This window comes from Falco naumanni, chromosome 4, assembly GCF_017639655.2.
Source record: "Falco naumanni isolate bFalNau1 chromosome 4, bFalNau1.pat, whole genome shotgun sequence".
NCBI lineage: Eukaryota > Metazoa > Chordata > Aves > Falconiformes > Falconidae > Falco > Falco naumanni.
Window position 1 is genome coordinate 15,507,476 of NC_054057.1, and position 12,934 is coordinate 15,520,409.

Here is a 12,934-nt window from a genome sequence, read left to right on the forward strand (position 1 = left end):
GTCTGATAGCAGCTGACAGACAAAGAAGGAAGGCAATCACACTATTGAGCAACTAACTTAGTGGCACTGTGCTTTATGATGTCACAATTACAGCCCTTCCTGCTTTGCAATAAATGGGGCAGGGGGTGTACAACAGAGAAGAAAGCCCCCAATGTCAGCTCCTGCTTCCATCAACACCTGACTGGAAGCATCCAGGTCTGCGCTGCAATTAACAGGACAGACAGACACACCTTTAAAAGCACTTCGATCCCGTTTCCAGCAAAAGGAACACTAGATGGTGCTACATCCGTATTCCTACCTTTACACTCTCAAATGAACCGTATCCGCAAGAAAAAGAAAAGTTCAAAGGAAAAAAACAACTAGGACAAGACCGGTGCCCCACACATGTAGTAGCAGCACACCACCTTATGTCATGCAGTGCTGCCCCACTGTCCACCAGCCTCGGGATATGAATCTCCTTCTCCCTATTTACCTACAGAGGTTCCTCAAGTGATAGCAGTAAAAACCCTCTAAGTCAGATTACATCCAACTCTTCTCTTAAATCTTACCAAAACCCAAAATGAAGTAATAATTAAAAAAAAAAAAAATTTGCTAAACCAGCTACTGAATCCATTTTCAGGTTTAATACTACCGGCGTTTAGAAAAAACGTGCACTACCAGTAACATTTTTTTAGTAACTCTTAAAACATTCACAACTATTTTTTTTATAACTGGATAAATTATCTATTTCATATTCCCTTCTATGCTCAAATTAGCACAGATTCAGAAGTGTCTACTTGTATAACACTTCAATTATAGCAACTATGACTTTTGGATCGCTTTACTACCAAATTCAGTGGGAAAGCAGTAGTCTTTTACGGTGCTATCCCCAACTCTGAGGTAACACTGGCTTAGGGAATCTTTTAATCTCACCATTTTTTGTCACCCAGGCCCACCCCTGCAGTGCTCATTCCATGGGTTACGCCAGCATAACTGCTTTTAGGCCACATAGTTACACAGATCAGAGGTGTGACCTAGCTAGAGAGTAACTCAACTCCTCTCTGCCACAAAAACCGCACAGGGATTATATCCAGACCAGTTGCCTAAACTACCTCCAGCTGCACTCCCGGAAGGAATCTGCAAAAGCACTATCATTCTGAGGTGGTTTGGGGACAGGAAACATTGAAGCCAACCCTCTGTCCAAGAAAACATGCTTAGCACAATCAGAATGTGCAATGCACGCTCAGCTACATTGCATCTGCTCTTAGGTCCCAGGCAGGATAGATCATGCTGCTGGCAGAGAATGCCCAAGCGCTCCTCTCCAGCAAAGAGAATAGGGGAGGGAAAAGAAAAAAAAAAGTAGCAAGAATTTAAAATTCTTTGAGCACCAATGGGCTTCTTGAAAAGTTAAATAGCAAGATGTGCACATCATATAATTTAAGCCTAAGAACAAATTGTATCAGCCAACTCTAATTACATTACTATTAACTAGTTGGTTTCAGAAAGCATCACTACACAGCACTGTGACTCAGTTTCAGGGTTTTTTTAACTCTGTTCAAGCCTTTACTTGCAAGAATTTTTGCAGATGTCTTTTACAATAGGCTTTAGCTGTTAGCCTCAGACTACAAGAAAACAGATTGTCCTGATTGCTAAATTTGAACATGCCAGCTCTAGGATGAGGCAATGCTTGGCATCAGAAGAAAAATTATGGTATATGCACACTTGATATGAGCAATTTCTTTCCCACTAAACAGTTTTAAAGTGTAAATAGCACTAACCTGTCAGTAAGACCTACATAAAGTTTTGTGTCGAAGTCTCTGACAATCCTTATTCCTCTGCAAGGATTTTACTGCTTGTTTCAAGGGTATACGCTGCACACCAGCACATACTACTGACACCACAGATATTTTACAGAGCAAGTATGAGACCAATTCCTAAACCCCAGTCTATGTCCATTGAGACCCTTAAGAAGCATAGCAAACAGCCATTTAAAAAGAAAAAAAAAACCCACCCTGAAAACCCAAAACTAAACAACTAACCAAAACTACACACCACTATTTCTACTGCAAGTCCTATTATGTTGTCTCTGAGTCACAAGCAATAAAAATGTGCTGCTGCAGAACAGCTAATCCATAGAAAAAGCATTACAGGATCAATCAGTAAACCACACTTGGCTGACAACTAAGCAAGAAGAAAGAAATTCAGAAACTGAACCACGTTTGAAAGAGTGTCAGGTAGGAAAACATGCACTGACCTCCACTTAACAAAAGCTACTTTTAAAAATTAAAAAAACAAGAGTTTATCTTGCCTTTCAAGGAACCATAACCAAGAAAGCATCTTGGTTCATGAAAAAAGTTGTTTGTCTGGGCTTGTAGTCAGAAACAGAAAAACGTAAAGTTAACATCTTCCTGTTAACAAGAGAGGGAAGGGAGAGGGCACAGGATACAGCCAACAGAACAACCTGCAAAAAGAAATTATTCTAGAAGGGGCCTGGAAAACAGTTATGCTACTAGCAACGCATTTATGTAATGTGTAGTCTTTAGGCTACCTAGCAAGCTAATATCTACATGGCAGTCAAGAGTGACCCATTTATAAATGAACCAGTTAAAGAGCTCTAAACCCATGAACACAAGGGAGGAGGGATGGGGAGTAAGTTTCTGTTAACAAAATATTTATTGTATGTAGAATCATACCTGACTGAAACTGACATCACTGTTAATCCTGCTGCTTGTCTTCTCAAGGGAATCACGATGGACTTGCAGAGCATCTCTCCCCTTCTATTTTCTTTTTTCAGAGTATCAACCCTTAGTAACTACACAGCAACTGGGCTGAGCTAAGCTAGGGCATACTACAAAAGTATCTGTTGACGGTCACCATTAACTAGTTCTCTGACCTTCAGACCACTCTAGAAAAGGCTGGAAGTAACTCAGGATAAACATACCTAGTAGTCAGCTAACATGGCCCCAGTCTTAATTGTGTTTTTCTCAGCCCTCTCAATTATCCCTCCTGAAAACTCTGCTAGCTAACTTCTCAAACATTCCCAAAAGACCTTGGCACTGACAAGGTCACTTTAAGCTAAAAGGAAACCTCACAGCTCAGCCAACAAACCATGCATTTAGAATGGAAACTGCCTGTCATCTCATGGACACAACCATGACTAAACCGAATTACCATCATTATTCAAACACAAAAAAATCAGGTCAGCTGACCACATCACTAAGAATCTAATTCTACTTAAAATACCATACTTAAACACATACTAATTTTTTTTTGTATGAATTTATGATAAAAAGACATTTAACCTTTCATAGAAGCATGCAGAAGCCATTCCTTATACACTTAACTTTTATAGTCCCAGAACTGATGTTACAAAAATGGAATGGTTTGAAAAGCAGAAAGATGTACAGCCAAAATATGTTAGATACTACTTCTCTCATCCCCTTCTCCCACAAACCAATTCTCATATTAAGATAAAGATCTAAATTATGTTGAACATTGGGACAACCATTCCAAGATTCCTTCCCCTCACCCCTGACTTGCAGTTGGCTTATTTTCCAAACAAACTTCAAATGCTTCAACTTCCCAAGCACATCAGTTTCCTAGTTTCACAGCTGTCATTGGTCTAGCCTATTTGCAAGAGCCTTAAACCTTACAAAAGTGCTTTCATTGAAAATTCAGGTGCTTGTGAAATCATTTCTTAAACAAGAAAAAAAACGCGCAGAGCATCAGCAGCCCTGTCCATGAATCGGATCCCTCATCAACAGCTTAAGAACAGACGCTTAACTGTACATCTCCACATCCTTCCCAAGATAAAAGATCTGACTGCTTACCAGTAATGGTGCAGGCATCTCTGTACTCTCTGCAGTCTGGCACATCATCTTCCACTGCTTCACTTACATAGTGCTCTTCGTGAATGCCTGTGTCACAGGCTAGGACTGCATGATTTGACAGCTCCAAAGGAGGCACAGTGGCGGCCAAAGTGCAGTCGTGCAAAGCTGTGGCGTCCAGCTTGGCAGGTTTCACAGGGTTGTACAAATTGCCATCAGGGGGACCAGCACTGGAGACTGGGTCTGGCTGGCAGAAACAGAACTCTTTCTCTTTGCTAGAGTTGGCTTCAAGAAGTCTGCAATACACAAAGGAAACCAGTGCTCAATTCAAGACATTCCAAACAGCATAAATTGGAATAGATAATTTTATTATCCTTAAACATTGGTTTAACCTGATAAATCCAGCAAATGCTAAAACCCAAACACACTTCAGAGAGTGGCTGCCTATCTCTGCACCTTGCATGGTCATGTCAAGTAGGAAAGTGCTATTCCTTGGACAGTGTTATTTACCAACAGCTGATTAAGCATCTGGTTTTTTGCCTCATCCAACCTGGAGTAAGCACAGCCCATCCACCTTGGCTCATTCACCAGCTAACCTTCTCCCACACCAGCCAAGCAAAAGCTCTGTGTAACCCAGTGTGTTGTACGAGCCACGCTGCACAGACAGACTGCGCACCACTAGGTGATTTACTGGTACTTTAACATCATCATTCAAAACTGACTGACAGCAAACAATACAGAAATTAATATCAGCTTAAACTACCCCTGCTAGACTTTCCTCTGCACCAGGCCACCCTGCACAGCTCAGCCCTTCACTGCCAGACTGCCAGCTGGCGTCTTTGTTCCCTTTACAGAGTACATAGGAAACAGGACTCAAGCTGCACTGAGTTAAGGGGGTACCCACTTACTGTGGCTCCCCAGTGCTTCAGCATCAAACAGGGAGCAAAGTCCCTCAAAGACAGATACCGATGCCTCCAGCAAGATTAGAATGGCCAGAGAAGGAATGAAGAACACCTTTATCCAAAAACTTCACTGAACCTTTCAAATAAGGGACTAAAGGCCCTGCAATAACTGGTGGCATGGTACTGTTTTTGGTTATTAACAGCATAAGGAAAGATGCAAATGCTCACTACTACGAGGAAAGGAAAATACAATCATGGGATTGTGGAAAACCAGTCTTCGGAAAGGACTTGAAGGACAGGAAAAAAAAAAAAGACTATATATGTAGTAGTTACAAGACATAAGCAGCAGCTGAAGAACAGGACACACAAGAACACCCAGATTACATGGGAAAAGCAGAAAAACAGCCAGCAAGAAGACATAAATGCACTGGTCTGCAACCAGAAGATGTGGATACAATTCAATATGCATGTGCAGCAACAGAACATGGAATGTTTAGTCATTCATTGAGAACCAGAAATACAAGAGTTTTCTGGAGAATCCTATTAAAGAGGTTCTCTTTAATCTCTAGGAACATGCCCAGATAATCCTATTTTGCCATTAAAGCTACACACAAGATTTTGACATCTTATTTTCTGGCATTTGTAGTAAATAACATTATTGCTTCACCAAACCATGACAGTATTTCTAGAAAGTCATCACAAGACTTAAGCATCAGTCTCAACTGTCAAGACACAGATAATGCGTTCTAGACCTTCTGGGAGCAAGCTTCAGAGAAACCTTGCAACAAAGTTGTAATACAAAGAACACTACCATCTTTTCTCAACCCATTTTTCCCTGTCACCACAGGCATAAGAACAAAAAAAGCACAATTGTCTCCTCCTTCAGTGGGTCTCAACAAGGATGTGTTTACACTGAAATCAGAACACCACAATTGGAAAACAGATGGGCAATATTAACTGGAAAAAAACCCACCCTCATACACAAAACATTTTATTAAGTTCTCCTCAATTACATATACTTCTATATCTGCAGGGTATCATTTAACATGAAAATAGTTCTCACTCAGAGGCTCAAAACCTGTATTTTGTAATGATTTTAATAGCTACAGGAACATATTAAATCAAGTGATAACTTTCGGATACGTACTCTCACATAAATGGTACTATACTCTGGTAGCTTCAGGAAGGGAAAGTTTCCCTTGAGTGCTTTAACAGAAAACATTCTGGTTCCCCAGTAGAGCATCCATTATTCCTGAGCTATCACAGGACCTACTGGAAAGAACAATGGGGTCATTTGTACTGATTATTTTTAAAATGGTCCCACTTTCAAGTGGCTCTTTAGGAATAACAAGAGGAAGATCTACTGATATTAAAAATTAGTTGTTCAAATGAAGTTGGAATCAAAATGGAAATCTTTGTTTTCCACTCTGCATTGAAGATAGAAACAGCTTAAGCTATGAACAAGAAAATACACTGAAAATGCACAAACTGACTGATTAAAAGGGCTCCATTTTTGTCCTAGTTGCTACCATGCATTTGTGAATCCCGTTTGTTTTGGGAAACTGTTAGCTGTCTGTTGTTATGAACAAGGGTATGTCTGGGAGTAAGTAACTGAAAGCATCAACAGCACTCCAGCTTTTCTTGCTTTCTTCTCCATGCCCTGCCTCAGCAATTACAGAAAGCCAACAACATACCAACACCACCAAATGCAATAACACTGATAATCAAAGTGCAATTTTTGTGTAAAAGTCTTCAAGTGAGTTTTGGGAATGTGAGATCTTGTAACTTTTCTGGACACACTGACATTCAACGTCTGATGTACCTGATCACCTTAATTCATTCACAACTTCATCTTCCACATAGTTCTGACCAAAAATACTTTTGCCCAGAACACAATATTCCAAGTTACGTTAGAAGTTTGTGCTGAATGAGCTTCACCTCTCTGCCTTCACCCAGTTTAACATTCACCCCACCAAGGTACCGTGGAATCCTGTATGCTGCACTCCAACAGCTTCTGCCTTGTCACTGTTAAGAACAACTAAATAGACACATTCAGAAACAAAAAGTCATCAATGCTTTTCCTTCACACAAGCTGTTTCATTGTTGACACTTGCGGAAACTATGAGCAGAGCTTGGAAAAAAAACAAACAAGCAACAAAAACATCCCCAAAAAAATCCCCACAAGTCAGTCTGCCTGGTCTGCTGCAGAAATGCATGTAACATCTGCATGAGAAAGTCAAGTTCTGGATTAAGGGAGAGAATTTGCCTTGGTCTTAAAACCTTTTATCATGGAGGGAATAAAGCAGGCATAAATGAGTATGCCTGCTTCCTTTCAGACTTATTCAATAGCTTCCATTTCCATATACACAGTGGAAAAAAAATGTTTTGACTATCAAATCTATAGAAGCACTGCCTCTGTGGCCTCTCTTGCAAGGCAAATATTACCACCTAACGCAGGGGTGCACACTTTTCCTTTAAGTATTCATCTAAATCTTCCTGTTGCAGAAAAAAATCCAAAGTACAGCTGAGCATTATTTACAAGATAGCTAGAGCAGCCCATGAAGAGAAATAGACATTGTAGCTACTAAACCCACGAAATACAATACATTAATATTATTCTTTAGTCAGCCTCACCTGCATATATTATATTTGTAATAAGAAGACTACACAAATTGTTATTGCAGTATCTTGTATTTACTCCTGACATCCAAACTTTGTGTACAATTTATAAGTCAGATGATCACTTTTCTTGATGAAAGTTCAATGCATTTCATTCTTTCTACTCTGTATGTCAACAGCAGCCTCCATACAGGATTCAAATAACTCATCTACCTAATACAGTATAATTCAGCTTCTGCCTCAATAGCTGTATTGCACCATTTCTACCAGTCTAAATACAAAGACCGTTTGGGGCCAATAAACAGACCTGGATGTAAAGAAATATTTAATTTGGAATGTCTGAACTTCATTCTTCAGTGTAAAACTGTTTGCAGGAAGACCACAATTCCAAGTTTATTACCTAAATCTTTTTAGTCAGGCCATTTTACTCTGAAAAAACCCCCACCCCTTACCTGTAAATATTTGTTAAAGGGACTCACTCAAATCTTGTACTTCATAAGAGCAATGACACAAGCACAAAGACTTGCTCCTGCACACCTCCTCCGTACTAAATCCAGATTTTGGACTAACCCAATACATGCTTAAAATGGAGTGTTTGCATGATTAATATATGAAAAGCTTAAATTTTAAATACACCAAACATCACTGTCATCTAATAGTACATCTGCGCAATAGTTTGGACTATGACTGCAGCGTAGCTAAGTCCTGATCAGGAAGTACCTCGGGTACTGATTGCAGTGTGCCTGTGGCAGGCCAGATTAAAAAAGCCTGCCCCAAAATTGAGTTGTGGTTAGCCAGCACTGCATTCCACCTTTTTGTTAAAAAAAGTTATCCAGCTGTAAGTACCTAGGCAATGCAGCTTAATGCTAACAGTCACATTCACATCAGAAAACAGCCAAGATTTGAGGGTTTTGAGGTAAAGAAAAAATAATACATCAGTCAGCCATTTCTTGGTTCTGACCATTTTAAAAAGTTACATTCATTTTTTGTTTGCAGTGTGTTTTGGGGGGAAGGGGTTAAGTGTCATACAGCACAAGTTTCATACAAATAAAATAAACCACTTGCTGTTTCTCAGTCATTTGAGAAAGGTTTTCTGCATTCAGTATTAACACAATTTACCTCTGAATCTAAGGCAGAAATGAGTTAGTAAACCTTATTCCTCCCTCAAAAGCAGTAAAAGATACCGAGCTCTTCAGCCACATACCCATATCCCAGCAGTGCCAGAAGATACATTATTTTTAACATTGCGATGTTATCCTCATCCCTACCTTGGGACTGCAGCAACAGCAGTATACTGTAGTCACAAAACATCTGAAACTCCTACAAACGCACTCAAATGTACAAATGCTACCCAAAACCCACACATTGCACCCTATGGTGATTATTAAGCTGTGAACAATTTTTAGCTACCTAGCTCACATTCTGTGCGTCACATAATACTTTTATTCATTAGTCCAAAATGGCAGCTTGACCACTGCAAACATTTGTGAACTTAAATGCTTCCTTAAAAGAGGGGGGGAAATACCTTTCTAGGGCTTCCAACTAAAATGTTCCTTTTGTTACAGGTCATCCTTTTGCTACGCATACTCTCATACTTAATTATTTAGTTTAGACCAGGAGCAGAGCTTTGAAGCAAAACCACGTACTGTGAGCTAGTGTACACATGAAAAACCAATTCCCTTTTGAGTAAGAGAACCTGAAAACTCTACTCCAAGAGTTGTACTTCAAATGCAGCCTGCTGCCAAACTGGGACTTCAAATAACCCTGAGGGCTGCATCAATGCAAGGGCATCTGACTTGTACCTACTGCATTTTTCTCCTTCAAGAAGCTTCAAACTGCACAGTTGAGTGGGGACATTCAGCCCAAGGTGCTAAGATAAATCTAATATAAAGTAGCCCACCTGAATCAATAATGAAGATCTGAGACGCTTCAGTGCCAATAACTTTGATCTGCTCATCCCTCCTTACTGACCAAAGCATTTGCTAATTTAGAGACAACCTCAGGGTGTCAAGGGACTGAGAGAGCTTTCCACTCCTGGAATCTGCCTGGAGCTACAGAGCTCTGATCATATAGTCTCATTTACTAACTACTAACTGATGGTTAAACACTCCAGAGGGTTCTAGGGTGTTGAAATACCTCCCTTTTATGCACTTGAAAGAGTACCACCAGAAATGTTCTTCCCTGTTTTGTGTATCACTTAGTAAAACAGAGCCATTTAGTGGTTTTACAAAGTATGGCAAGTTTTACTAAATTCTTTAAAAAAACCCCTGAAGCTTCTTATTTACACAAAAGAAACCTAAATACTTTCTTCAGATGCAAAATGGCCCAAGTAGACACTGGAGCAAATCAAAGCCAGGTTATAGCCTGTCTAATCTGCGAAATAGATTAACATGCTGGCTCACCCTCAGTAATTCAGAATCCAGGCATAATCACTGAATTGACCAAAGCAACATAATAAGACTTGCTTCAAGCATTCAACTTGCTTATTTCTTTGCTAATTCACATCTTACATCATATTTTTTTTAATTTAAAAACAATTTCTTCACTGAGTGGGTGGGCTCAAGAGCCAGTCAAAATGCCTACTACTATTTAAATACACTTTGTCAGACCATATTGAAACAGCCATTTGCAATAGGTCTGGCTTTTACACACACATATACAAAATCACTATTTAACTTTTACATAAAGGCTGAATTTGATCCCAAATAATTTATTGAGTTGTTTTAAATCTGGGACTTTTATATACCCTCTTATAAACCATGAGGGTTTATTTTCTGCTCAGAAGCTACCTTTTAATAGGCACAATGTTGACTGCTTAGTTAAACCTCTAACAGGAGGCATATAAACAGAGTTTCATAGATTAGTGACAAAATATGACAAGCAGTTTATTTACCTTCAACACTTTGCATAAAAACAAGGACAGCATTTCTCATGCTAGAAGAGGTCCATTGTTTTTACAGCAAATTAAAGGGACAAGCATCTTGGGCAACTCTAGACTACATCCTTATCTAAAGTTTAAAAGATTCTTTAATGGCTTTAAATCAGATTTCCTAGATAACCCTGGGGGAAACACCACTTCACTTTCTTAACAGCACTTTTGTGCCCAGTGATGCAGGCAGGCACACCAAAGCCATCTGCTACCCCTACATCACACAAATCCTTTTACTCAAGAAGCCCTATACTACAGTTTAACTATATTTTCCATGTTTGGTTTTGGGGTTTTTTTCTTTTTTCTTCATAGTTAGGGGTTAGGAACTCTTTGGCCTAGCCAAATGCAATCTTTTCACAGAAGTATCAACACTCGGGGGTTATGTCACATGCTATCAAGGATCTTCTCAGGTATATGCCTCCCAAGAGGGGCTCTTCTGCTTATGAAACCATTGAAGAATGTTTTTAAGCTAAAGAACTGAAAGGTTTCTAGAATCATTTATTATAAAGCCTCATAACTAGCAAGTATGAAGCAGACGAAGGCATCCAAAACCAGAACAATACTTGGTTAACTGCCAGTGGCATGGCTATGTCATTTAGAATAAATAAGTCGAGAACAAAAGCCAGAATAGCAGCAGCAATAACCAAAAAGATGTTTAAGTGACAGCATAAACTTGTAAAGCATACAGCCTTTCTCTCCAGGTCCCCGAAGCTGCTGCTGTGACCTTGTTTGGCCCTGTTTGACCATCAAGTCATCAATCAAGACAGAATAATGTTTTTCTCAAAAAGCAATGCCAGTCAGAACATCACAAATAAAAAGCCCCAAAAAGAAAAGGAGGAGGGAGAAGAAGGGAGAAAAAAAAGAAAAGAACAAAACCAAGAAAGAAAACCGCCCCACTGTTCTCCACAAACCAAAGTTTCTCAGGACAGGGAACTGGCCTTCAGAAGGAGCCCGTCAGCCTGTTCCCCCCTCAGGCCAGCGGGGAGTGGGAGCATACTGTAGGCAAGACCTGGGTCTGACCTTCGCAGCTGTGGGTGCACAAGCGTGCTCTCACCCAGCTCTGTGTAACACTGCCCCTCGCCGCTCTGAAGTTCCTTGAGGCAAATATTGCAGCCTTCTATAAATAGTTCTTCCTTGTGTAAGGCTCGCATTACACTGGGAGCTTTTTACAGCTCCCTCTACTTTTATTTAATGTAGGCCACCAAAACTGCCTCCCATCCCCCCTCCCCCCATGAACAAATAAAACTGAAAACAGTTAAAAATTAATGTGTTCCCTTTCCTACAATGCATCACACTACTGGCTGGGAGATCTTAGCTAGACATGCTGTGTACCTGCCTTGGAGAGAGAGAAAGCTGTTTGACCACCAACACTCGCACAGAGTGCATGAGAACTGCATGTGCAGTCAAAGGAGGAATTCATCAGGTAACAAAACCAAGCACAGAAGTACAGCAATGCAAACTACAAACACCTCAAACGTTCTTTCTGTTCAGTCACGTACATGCAAGGTGTTCACTGAGGTAGATCAAGACAAGATGGACACAAGGGGCATGGTCCAATACTTGCTGAAGAGAAGGAAAGCATCTAATGACTTAAAACAAAAACCAAATCACCAAATCATTTGGGATTAGGCTGCTGTTGTATTTAGCATGTATGAACTCCTGACTCATACACAGCTGATACACAAGCTAAACTACAGGAACGTACGCTTTGGTACATTAACACATACGCTACCTACCAGCATATCTCCTTGTACCGCTATTAAAGAAAAAAAAAAGCGGGTAGCAAAGATTTCTCAAACAGTTCAGGTAAGGGGGAAACTATACACCAGCAGCAAACCAGATCCTCAAACAATATGAATGGGAGCAGTGATACCAGAAACCTGAAAAGCGTTATTTGTTTATACACCACAAGAGCATGAAACTCCTGACTTCTTCACTTTGCCGTAAGTCTCAAAGACTTTCAAAAGATAGGCAAGTATTTGGTAGTGCTTGTCCACTAGCTGGGATGAGCTGTGGGATGACCACAATTTCTCTAAAATGCTGCAGGGGAGGTAACACCACTGTGTCTGCTCGAGTCCTCAGCTCCTTTCCCATCCACAGGAGAACCAGCAAGAGCACTTGACCAGAAGCAGAACAGAGAAGAAAGGCATAAATGCACCAGACACACATGAATTAGCTATTAGTAAAAAGGAAAACACAACAAAGAAAACCCCAACAACCCTACCGAACAGTGCCTGGGCCTAGGACAGCATGCAGTAGGTAAAGGTATTCAAATTAAAATGTTACCATTCCAAGCCAAAACCCTGATTAGCGAGCCAAGCCGTATCATCTTCTTCAGGACAACACTAAAGAGCAAGGGAAAGTGGTGAGAACAGCTGAAAGACCATGCTAGAATGGTGGTTCCCCACTGCCTACTACTACTGTTTAAACAAAGATACAATTAACCTAATTGCCAACAACTTAGGGCCAAGAGTTTTAGTCAACTAACCCTAAACAAAGAATAGACTGACTCAAACCAGATATTCATCACTACTTTGGGGGGTGGGGGGGTGGGGTAATCTTGTTTTGCATTATTTTTTAAAATTTTCTCACACTTCACAATGACTTTTAAGAGTCTACATAGAGATGGTACAATTTAAATTTTAAAAAAAGCTTGTTCACAGGATTGGAGAAATGTC

At 40.2% G+C, this 12,934-nt stretch overlaps 1 protein-coding gene across 3 annotated transcripts in view; it reads right to left on the reverse strand.

Annotated features, from left to right (window-relative positions):
* Positions 1-12,934, reverse strand: part of TRAK1 (trafficking kinesin protein 1) — a 140,467-nt gene that overhangs the window by 86,976 nt on the left and 40,557 nt on the right. For all 3 annotated transcript variants that reach the window (XM_040589044.1, XM_040589046.1, XM_040589047.1), the window contains exon 2: positions 3,810-4,102. The gene's annotated coding sequence lies outside the window, so the exon portion shown is untranslated. The remainder of the gene's footprint in view (positions 1-3,809; positions 4,103-12,934) is intronic.